The sequence below is a fragment of the Rutidosis leptorrhynchoides genome, chromosome 2 (assembly GCF_046630445.1).
Source record: "Rutidosis leptorrhynchoides isolate AG116_Rl617_1_P2 chromosome 2, CSIRO_AGI_Rlap_v1, whole genome shotgun sequence".
In the NCBI taxonomy this organism is placed as follows: Eukaryota; Viridiplantae; Streptophyta; class Magnoliopsida; order Asterales; family Asteraceae; genus Rutidosis; species Rutidosis leptorrhynchoides.
The window spans coordinates 422,632,145-422,643,954 of record NC_092334.1 but is presented as its reverse complement, the minus strand read 5'-3'; positions in this window follow the sequence as shown (position 1 = coordinate 422,643,954).

Here is an 11,810-nt window from a genome sequence, read left to right as displayed (position 1 = left end):
TGATCTTCGGTAATAACAATGTCAAAGGAACTAGAACAGATACGTGTCAAACGTTTACTCAGTTTTCGAGGGTTTTTCAGGTGCATAACTATATGCATCAATCTTTTCTTCCGTAGATGAAGTGCGGTTGGTTTATCCTCTCGATTGAGGTGTTTTTAAGAATCATGATAGATTTGAACGCTGATTGTAATTGTCGAGATACAATGTGGTTTAAGATGAAATCAAGTGGCAATCTTGAAGAAATATTTAGTTTCATATGTTATAATCAATATTTTAATTCATTTTAATTGTCCAATGTCATTAGTCCACAGTAACAGTTCAATAATTCATATATAGTTTAATATATAATATACGAATTAATTAATACGTGTCGTGACCCGTATACGTCTCAGACTCGATCACAACTCAAACTATATATATTATTGTAGAATCAACCTCAACCCTGTATAGAGAACTCGATCATTACTGCATATAGAGTGTCTATGGTAATTCCAAATAATATATATAGATGCGTCGATATGATATGTCAAAACATTGTATACGTGTCCCGATATTTAAAGTGCGTAAAATAATTACATAAATTAAATGACGATAAATAAAAGTGCGATAATTAAATTACGATAAATAAACTGCGATAAATAAAATGTAATCAGTTAGCTAGGAACAGTTAGCTGGAACAGTTAGCGTGGATTCTTAACAAAATTTTTCATAGTTAATTTGTTTATTTCTAACAGATTTTATTTTGTCATATGTTTTCTTCATATGCCACTTGTTGGATTCTGGGAAGTCAAAATCCAAATATGAAATTGAATGAAAATGGTTATTCTGCGGTGAACGGATACGTATATCGGTGGTTGTAAGTAGGATAGTAAATGACTGTTGAATCAGCTTCGACGAATGTACAATGTAACTTATTAAGATGAAATCTAATTATTCCTCGGGTATTACCTACCTGTTTAAAAAAATAATTTCACCATTAATATTTTGTACAAAATAACTTTTAATTACAATCTTTATGAAAACATATATACATATATATTTTCTTCAGATGAAATCATGAATTTAATGAGTTAATATGATATTAATCTCATTTGCTTTTCGGTTTGAGCTAGAATAAGAAAACTCTAAAACTTTTTGAAACCACATATTCTTTGCAGAATATCAATGAAGTTATGGATTAATACTTCATCGTTCATTATTGTTGGTACTCCTAGGTATCTATGGTGCGTATGATGTTGATGTTTGTGGGACAGATTATGATGTCGAGACGTGTGATGCGAATGTTGTTTGTTAGTGGTGATGATGGTATTGTTGATGTTATTGATGGTGGTGCTGATTATGCTGCTGGTGCTGCTGCTGGTGTTTGCAACCTTCGCACCATGTTCTCCAAAGCCGTCACGCGAGCGCGAAGTTCGTTAACTTCTGCTAGTACACCGGGATGATTGGTGGTTGGAGTGAGCGAATGAATAAGATTTGTAATATGGGATAGTATATAATCGTGATGAGATACTCTAGAAATGAGAGAGAAAATGGTGTTTCGAATAGGTTCACCGGTAAGTGCTTCATGTTCATCGCCAAGTGGGCAATTTGGTGGATGGAATGGATCACCTCCTTCTTGTCTCCAGTGATTTAGTATATTACGAACCCATCCCCAATTCATCCAGAATAGATGATGGGAAATTGGTTGATCCATTCCGGTGACGCCGCTTTCGGAGCGCGAATGGAAATCCATATCGGCATAACTGTCGGAATCTGAAGAATTCGAACTAGATGCGGAATCCATCTTGTATAATGGGGAAAATGAATTTTTGGTATGGAATAGATTATAGGAGTTAGATTTGGTACTCTTCAATACATAATTTACATATGTATATATAATACCAAAATCCCGTAAATTACGGAAAATCTTTGAAAAGATTTCAGTCAAAGTTCGCAATAACAGATATGCTAAGATAAGAATTCGTCTATACACTATCAATGCAGTAAATGTAGTAAAACGTGTCTAGACTTATGAATGATAAGCAGGTAATTTCCTAAGGATGATAAGCAGATGATTTCCGACTAGAAATGATAAGCAAAACTTTTGACATGTAGACACGGTCGAAGTCCAGACTCATTAATGCATCCTAACAAATACTAGTTAGACACACTAATGCAAGTTGATTACATCGCGAGGTATTTGACCTCTATATGATACATTTTACAAACATTGCATTCGTTTTTAAAAGATAAACTTTCTTTACAACAAAAATTGACGGTATGCACACCATTTCATAATATATCCAACTATAATTGACTTAATAATAATCTTGATGAACTCAATGACTCGAATGCAACGTCTTTCAAAATATGCCATGAATGACTCCAAGTAATATCCTTAAAATGAGCTAATGCACAGCGGAAGATTTCTTTAATACCTGAGAATAAACATGCTTTAAAGTGTCAACCAAAAGGTTGGTGAGTTCATAGGTTTATCATAACAATCATTTCAATATATTAATAGACCACAAGATTTCCGTTTATAAATATATGTACACTCGCAAGTGTATAAAAGTATTCTATAAGTTGTAGGCACCCGGTAATAAGTCTTAACGTTCATGTTTTATCCTCTGAAGTACACCAGATCAGGTGTGTTTAAAATAACCTCGAAGTACTAAAGCATCCCATAGTCAGGATGGGGTTTGTCAGGCCCAATAGATCTATCTTTAGGATTCGCGCCTACCGTACATAGACAAGTAGTTTAATGTTACCAAGCTAAGGGTATATTTCTGGTTTAAACCCACGTAGAATTAGTTTTAGTACTTGTGCCTATTTCGTAAAACATTTATAAAAACAGCGCATGTATTCTCAGTCCCAAAAATATATATAAAAGGGAGCAAATGAAACTCACTTTTGCCTTGAAGGTATTTAATTCGACTTGGTCTCCGATAGATATCACGAACCTAACCACATATATAATATATCAACATATTTTCTTTTTTAAGTAATCGTTACATATATATATACTTTTAATACTTTTAATATTTTCTTAGTCCGTAGTTAGCAGTCCGATGTTAGTGGTCCACAATTAGTTGCTTAAATAAAATAAATAAAGACTCCATCGTATTCGTATTGATCAGAATTAATCTCGACCCATGGTACCATGCTGTCAAATGACGTGTTGCGTACATAAAGTACCGTGTTGTCAAATGACGTGTTGCGTACAATCATGAGGTCTTATGATTAATCTTCTCGTGTTGTTTACGGGTGGTCCTGAAATATATAAAATCAAATCATAAGTAATTATATATAAAATATCATATTAATTAGAAAAGATATGATTAATTTACTTTTTATCCAAATATTTTCGTAGCTAAACTAGCTTCGGATACCCAATCTTGTTTTAGTCGTAGTTTCTTCATTACAATTCCGTGTTTGTTGGTTCAACTTGCCACTTCCTTGGATCGAGTCAAATTTTAAGAATATGAACTGAAAATACCTTAGTTTATATTCTAAATGTCTTGATCTAGTTACAGGTGGTTATATTTGCTAAATGTCTTGATCTAGTTACAGGTGGTGAACGTACAAAAGGTGGTGATCGTCTTGCTCGGTGCATTCACTGAATATCCTATTAGTTTTTTTTTAAAAGGAAAGAAAAATTATAATAAGTTATCCAATTAATAGACTTTTCTGATTTTGCCCACGTTTCGAATAGCCAAAAGATGCAGCAGAGGGGCAGGATTCGTTTGGTCTCAATATAATTGAGGACTGTTTGGCTCCAATAACCCGGTCCACGTACAAATCCAACTATTACTACGAACCAGAAAATTTTTATGTCTATCAATTTAACCACTTAAAATAAATTTTCGTAATTTTAAGAAATTTAGATAAGAAGTAGAATAAAAATCTATGTCCTAAAAACTAGAATAGCGAGAAATAAGAAAGAAAAAGAGTTCATCGGAAAAAGATTGAAAAAGAAAAATGGTTGAAAAATAAAAGGTGACGGAAAAATAAAAGAAACTTATAAAACTTAAAAATACTTGACTAACCTAACCTTATTACTACAACTAACTTAAAATTATAATCGCTAATTGAGATTACTAATTGGAATGATAATTGATACATAGGTAAAAGTCGTCTAAAAATATTAAAGCTTACAGGAAAAACTAAATCCCAAATGAAAATAACTTAAAAAGAAACTAAAACTTAAAAAGGCGTCGCAAAATTCTAAAGCACCTAAATCTTATTCTAAAGAAAAAGCACTTAAGGAATTCTACGGCAAAGCCTAAAAATCTAAAAGTAAAAATAACTATTGCAAAAACTAAGTTTAAAACTAAATATGAGCGAAAAATACAAATATTACGCTAAAACGATTAAAAAGGGACAAAATATAAAAATTTACAAAAAGTTGTAAAAAGTACAATTTTTATAAAAATATTATTTTTATATTATTTATTTAATAAAACTACTAATTTTACAATTTAATTAAACTAATTTAACTAAATAAAATAAATTAAATAAAAAGTAAAACTAAAAATAAAATTAATTTTAATAATAATAATAATTAGGGTTAATAATAATAATAATAATTATTAAATACCCCGTAATTAATGCTGAATTAGGGTTCTGTCGCGTGTCAGAGTCACTCCGCGAGTTGCGGTATTTAAAACATCAAACCCCGCGAGTCGCGGGGTTCCAAAATTCAACTCTGGTACAGTTTGAATTTGACGCGTTTTTTTCTTTTTTAATTTATTTTTTTTCTGTTTTTAATTTTTCTGTTTATATATTTAAAAAAAAAATATGTGTATAATAAAAACTTATATTTTAAAAACTTAAATAAAATAGAACTACTTTATAATTTTAATAAATAAAATGCTTAAAACTAGATTTATATATATTTTTTTTTATGTTTTTAAATAAAAACAAAATACTTAAATAAAACTTATGTTTTTATAAAATAAAAATAAAGAAACTTTATAAAACTTAAATATTTAACAAAATCTTAAAAATACATAATTTTTTTTTTATATTAGCGTTGCGCTTCCGGCTTTTAAGAGACTCCCCGGCAGCGGCGCCAGAAATAACTTGATGTCAAAGCTAAGGGGTATAAAATACTATTAAATTTTAGCAGAAAATACTATTAAATACGATACAATTTTACACAAGATATTTATTTATTTATAGAATGGATATACTTAAACCTTGCTACAATAAAACTTATAGGCAGTGTACCTAATCGTACAGTAGTGTAGTTTTTTGTAAGTCCGGTTCGTTCCACAGGGAATCTTTTTTAAACAAAGCTCAACGCTATATTGGTTTACTTTTATAAAAGTACAAATATATATATATATAAATAATATTATTATTATAAAGGGGGGTTTTTACCGTTTAATGACCGGTTTGTCGATTTTAAAACTTTAGTCACAGTTAAAACCAATTGTAAAATATTAAAAATAAATACAAGACTTAAATTAAAGCGGCAAGTAAATAACGATAATGAAATTGCGAATAATAAAAATGCGATAAAATAAACTTGCGATAATTAAAAAGTACGATAATTAAAAGTGCAATTAAATACAATAACAATAAAAATGCGATAATTAGAAGTGCAATTAAATATAAAATAAAGGAAATTAAATATGAAATAAAAGAATTATGCTTATTTAAACTTCCGTAATCATGATGTTTGACGTGTTGATTTTAGTTTTATGCCCATGGGTTAATTGTCCTTTGTCCTGGATTATTTAATATGTCCATACGGATTTGTCCATAATAGTCCATCAGTCATAAATATAAAGAGCGAAAGCCTTCGTCAAATTATTCTTATTCCCGAAGTCAAATATTCCAACTAATTGGGGATTCGAATTGTAACAAGGTTTTAATACTTTGTTTAATGAATACACCAGGTTATCGACTGTGTGTAAACCAAGGTTTTACTACTTTGTTAACAATTACACCAATTACCCTTGAATGTAATTCACCCCTATTTCAACAAGTTTATTAACTATTAATCCAGTTCCGTATCCGGTAAAATGAATAATTATTGGTATTTATAGATATCCCGCCCACCGTACCCAGTCAAGCGTATGTGGTTATATATAAATACGTCAAATTATAAGTTTGTATATTAAATTAACAAGGTATTGTTTAGTTAATATAAAACCCATTAATAGCCCATAGTCTAATTTCCACAAGTGTCGTTCTTTTGTCCAAACCCCAATTATGGTACAAAGCCCAATTACCCAATTTTAGTAATTAGCCCAACATCATGATTACTTCGGATTAAATAAGCATAATAATAACTTAGCTACGAGACATTAATGTAAAAAGGTTGAACATAACTTACAATGATTAAAAATAGCGTAGCGTTACACGGACAGAATTTCGACTTACACCCTTACAATATTCGCTAACATACCCTTATTATTAGAATTATAATTAAAATTAAAATTAAAATTAAAATATAAATATAAATATTTACGATATATTGAGAAAGAGAGATATATTTGGTGAATTTTTACGAACAGAATGCGCGAGCTTTATAGGGAGTTTCAGAAATTGGGGCTCCGCGACTCGCGGCCAATTTTTCCTTCAAACTCCGCGAGTCGCGGAGTTTACTTTTACAGCTCACCCATGTTTGGAGTCTTTCTTGCCGACGATTTATTATATATATATAATATATATATAATTAATATAATTAATTATATATTATATTATATTTATATACATAGTTAACTTGTAATTTTTAGTCCGTTGCGTCGAGCGTTAAGAGTTGACTCTGGTCCCGGTTCTGGATTTTCGAACGTCCTTGTGTACAATTTTATATTTTGTACTTTGCGTTTTGAATCTTGTACTCTTGTAATTTCGAGACGTTTCTTATCAATAATTGGAACCTCTTTGATTGTCTTTTGTACTTTTGAGCTTTTTGGTCGTTTGCGTCTTCAATTCATCGAATCTGTCTTTTGTCTTCACCTTTTATTATTTAAACGAATATCACTTGTAAATAGAACAATTGCAACTAAAAGCTTGTTTTTCTTGAGGAATAATGCTATGAAATATATGTTCGTTTTTAGCATTATCAAATATTCCCACACTTGAGCGTTGCTTGTCCTCAAGCAATATCGTCTTGAAATACTAGAATCACTTCTTTATTCTTCACACTTTGTACATCAGTGATTTTCTATACAGCGGTATAAACAATGGTAGTAACGATATGGTTTACAGTCCCACATGACTATAAAAATTTAGATCCATTAAGGAAATTGGATCTTTATGAAAACATTTGATCTTTTAAAAAATTAAATCTAGTTTTTACCCTAGATAAGTTTTCCGGAATAACCCTTTACCGGTGTTTGCAAAATATTTTTGTGGGTTTGGTGGGTTTCAGATTTGAAAATTTTTAGCTCAAAACTTATGGTTTTGTGTCACCCACTTGCTAACCTTGTATTTGGAAAGCAACACGTCCAGTTTACTTGTCCCGTATATTACTTTTCGGTAAACTACCGTCCGGTTGTAAAGGAAAGCATTGAACAAGCAACTGTTAAGGCAATGTCCCCTGACATGCTTTTAATTATGGTCTATAACGTGTCGGACGCAATTACTATCCTTGGTAGGAGCAATAGTAAAGCTCACCCTTATGATTTTTCGATCTGGCACAAGGTCCTGTCTTTGACCATGCTATGCAACCACCGTTCTTACGGTTGACACCCGATTTAGTTCAGGTGACCTAATGAATTCCAGGTGAATTCCTAGGATTTTACGTTCAATGGTAATGAACGCATTGAAAATAGGTTTTCAGAAAACAAATCGGTTTGTAATTTTGATCAAAATATTTTCTCGTTCAAGCTTGAGTTTAGATATCATTGAATTCCATGAGTTTGTAATTCTCAATCTTTAAGGTCAATCTCTAGGATTGAGTAATATCAGTCTTAAAAGCTGATTTTTAATCTTTAAGGAGATTATCCTTTTTGGGGATCTGATTCATTAGTCTTATCCAACAAATTTGCATGGTGCCCCCCCATTTTACAAGATAAATCCTTCTCATGGTTAGGATAAATCTGACCACTTGGCGACCCTGTTTAATGCTGAGGTCCGTGGATTTCCTGCTGATTTTAGTGATGACTTTTCTGGATTTTTCGTCAACCTACAGCTGGTCTGGACAACAACTTCATGACCTAAATCAAGAAGCGCGTGTCTTTTTCGGAAGACTTTACTTCCTTTTAATGATGGAATTGATTCATCGTGTAGATCCATCTTTTCTTTTCTTTCATCGGGTAAAACAGTTTAGTTTAGTCCAAAGCAAAAGTATTTTCAGTTATTTGTTACAGATATATGTGACATATGTTTAAGATAACTTGGTAAATTTTCCCACACTTGGCTTTTATTTTCCTTTTTATCGTCCTCTATTCCATTTTAAATGAATTTTAACATTTTGGTTTGTTTCTCAATTTATGTCCTTTTTGAGGTAACAATAATTTCGATGTTAAAACCTAGTTTTATCGTTCATAAATATGTATAAACATGATTTTGAGTTCATTTAATTGAAAATTTTGAAAATTTTTACTAGAATTGAGTAGTCAGTATATAAGACTAGGGCTGTTCTTTATTATCAGAGAGCACTAGATTCTAATACAACTACTGCTTTACTAGTATTTTTAATGGTAACCAAGTGTTTAAGATAAAAATTTTAAAATCCGAAAGATTTTAACCCCTTCCCACACTTAAGATCTTGCAATGCCCTCATTTGCAAGAAATCAGTAACAATTTAAATTATTGAGGGTGATTTGTGTGAAAATGATTAAATTTTTACCAAAGTTTCCAAATATATTGGCGTTTGTTTGCTGAATGATAAATGGTGCACATCATTTGTTCATTCCGTCTTGTTATTATTTCACATATATTTTGCATCTTGTCGTCAAAATTAGTTGCTTTTGCTGAACTTAATGCCAGTCTTTGAAAATGCGTTGTTTTACCCTGTTGTGTACATAAGATAAACTGCAAACATATATACATATTTTTGAAGTTTGGTATATTACCCCACATTCAAAAATTATTAAAATCTAAGAATAAAAGTTAGACAATTATAAAAACTATTACAATATTAACAAAAGTATTAAACGTATCAATCATTACAAATTACAAAATAAATAAAACTAAGTAGACTAGGGATGATACTGGTACCAATAGGGGTTCCAGGCATAACCATAGGTGCTATAGAATGCTTCGGCAGGGTTATACGTAGGATACGGTGGCTGCATCTCTATAGACCAGGGAGGGAAGATGGGTTTTGGTGTAGGAATATAGTTTCGACCTATATGTTGGCAATGAGCTATGATTTGGTTCTGATGAACTAGCCAATCTTCAAATGCTCTCTGTCTAGCATTTTCGTACTCCTGTGAAGCTATAAACCTTTGCATTTCTTGAATCTCATTTCCCCCTCCTACATTACCTTGCTGTTGGTTTCTCTCAACCTGTGGATGTCTACCATGGTATGGTACTGCGGCGTTATTTCGCCTCTTCAAAACTTTCGCACCATGGTATACATTTAAACCTATAGTATCGCGGGGTTCTGGTTCTTCTACTAATAATCCCCCCCGACTTATATCCACACTGAGATATTCAGCAATCAAAGTCATAAAAATACCACCTCCTATTATGCTATGCGGTCTCATCCCCCGAACCATAGCTGATAAATAATAACCCACACAATATGGTATACTTACAGCACTTTGTTGGTCTCGAATACACATATGGTAAAACAAATCCTGTTCATTTACCTTTTCCTTGTTCTTACCTCTTTGTGTAATCGAATTAGCTAAAAACCTATGAATCACTCTTAATTCGGCTCTATCTATATCCAAATAAGAGTAATTTCCCCCTTTGAAACGGTGATGGCTTGTCATTTGACTCCACACACCGTGTGTATCAAAATTTTCATCTATCTTTCTACCGTTTAGTATCAACCCTCTACAATCGGCAGATGCTAACTCCTCAGGCTTATATATACGTAAAGCCTGAGCCATGTCTAGTAAAGACATGTGGCGCATCGAACCGCCTAACAAAAATCTAATAAAAGAACGATCGGTTAAACTAGCTACCCGATCATTCAACTCTATACTACATAACAATTCTTCACACCATACTTTATATACAGGTCTACGCATGGTGAATAAACGTACCCAGTCATTAAAAGTAGAATTACCATACCTCTGTACAAGTAATTCTCTAATTGGCCCGGCCAATTCTACAGCTTCTAAGGGTCCCCATTCTATGACCCTTGGTACCTCAACAACCTTATAATGAAGTGTATGCAAACTCCTTTGATATTTTGGATAATCTATCCAAAGTCTGTCAAATCTCAGGTTCGGGTGCAACTCTTCCAAGTGCATATCAGAAAATGTCATGACTGGATGCGGTATATCCTGCTTGTAGTAGTTATCCACCTCCTGTTGTTCCGCATTCTCAGCAGGAGCATTGCGAGCTTGGGATGAAGATTCACCCCTTTCAGTCTGCAAAACACATCAAACACAATTTTTTTGTGCATCCAAATATGCATTAGTGTCAGCAAAATCATCAATTACAATGACATGATCAATTTATATCAAACTTTAGCTCATTTTCATATTTTCATCAAATCTACACTTTTTCAAACAAGCATATACGAAAATGTTCGCCAAGTTCATAAGCATTCAACTCAAATAACATGTCAAAATAATCATTACTAGCAATTAAACAAGTCTCAAATGGCATTATCTCTCAAAAATCAAGTTCATGAATTTTAGACTTGAAAAAGTCCACTTTAATCCTCAAAATCATGTTTAGGCTCAAAGTTTGGATCATTTAACTACCTAAACATGTTACACTACTTAATTTAGCAACAATTCATGACAAAAATCGGCCATAACCTGTTTATATCAAAAAGCCCCAAATTTGCTCAAGAACACAAACCCAAGATTACTCAAAATTTGAAGTTTAAGGCTTCTAATCATGTTAAACAGCATCAATCTAGGTTATACAAGCATAATACATAAACAATTTAAGCCTAATTACACTAAAAAGCATCAAAATCAAATTGGGGAAAAAATTGCTCAAGAACACTAATTTCGGATTAAATGGTGTTTAGGTGTAGAAATTTACCGTTTTTCTTGAGTAATTCCTAGATAGCATCCTTCTCAACATGATTTTAGTAAAAGATTTGATGATTAACGGTTAAAAATTGTGATTTTGGAGGTTTTTTTTCGGGTTTTTCGTGGGTTATTTCGCAGTTATTTTGCTGTATGTTTGAGTTGTGTGTGTTGTCTGAGCAGTTCTTTACGTTTTATTTTTTTTCTGTATTTCGGTCCCTCCGCGACTCGCGGAGATTTCCCCTTCAAACTCCGCGAGTCGCGGAGTTTGGTATATATATATTTTTTTTATAATCTTTAACTTATTAAAACAATTAAGTAATTAATTTTAAAATTTTGTTTCCTTTGTTATTTAGGACGAGGTCGTTTCGGATCGATGTCCTAGTCCGTCCTTCGACAAAATTTTAAAATTTGTCTTTTTGTAGCGATTGTTTTAAAATAATGATAATAAAAGTTCTCGTCCCTCCCTCGGGTAAAGCAATTTCGGTTCAAAGACCTAGTCTTCAACTTACGACGAATTTTAAAAATCATATTTTTAACTTAATGAGATAAAGTAAATTTTTGTTTTTAAATTCACACAACTTAAATATAAAATTCAAAATTAATATTAAAAATTCACACCAAACTTAAAATTTAAAATGCATAAAATTAAAAATTAAAAATTCATATTTTAAAAATTAAAAATTCACACCAAACTTAATTTAAAAA